Raw genomic sequence first — 253 nt, 5'->3', positions numbered from 1 at the left:
CTCTTCCATTTCTCCTCTCTTTCCATTCCTTCCTCTCTTTCTCCATCTTTTTTCCCCTGTTCTTTCTTGTACGTGAAGGAAATGTGATCAACTTTATTTATAAGGTGTGTATCACTGTGTATGATTTATCTTCAAACGAGGCACCGACAATATGTTTGTGTCTCCCGTGTCTTCTGATCCAACCTCGCTCCCTTATGTCTCTCTCTCTCTCTCTCTCTCTCTCTCCATCTTTTTCTATGGAGGGCATCAAAGT

The sequence above is a fragment of the Larimichthys crocea genome, chromosome XIII (genome assembly GCF_000972845.2).
Source record: "Larimichthys crocea isolate SSNF chromosome XIII, L_crocea_2.0, whole genome shotgun sequence".
In the NCBI taxonomy this organism is placed as follows: domain Eukaryota; kingdom Metazoa; phylum Chordata; class Actinopteri; family Sciaenidae; genus Larimichthys; species Larimichthys crocea.
The sequence above is the reverse complement of the archived record's forward strand: the minus strand, read 5'-3'. Positions refer to the sequence as shown.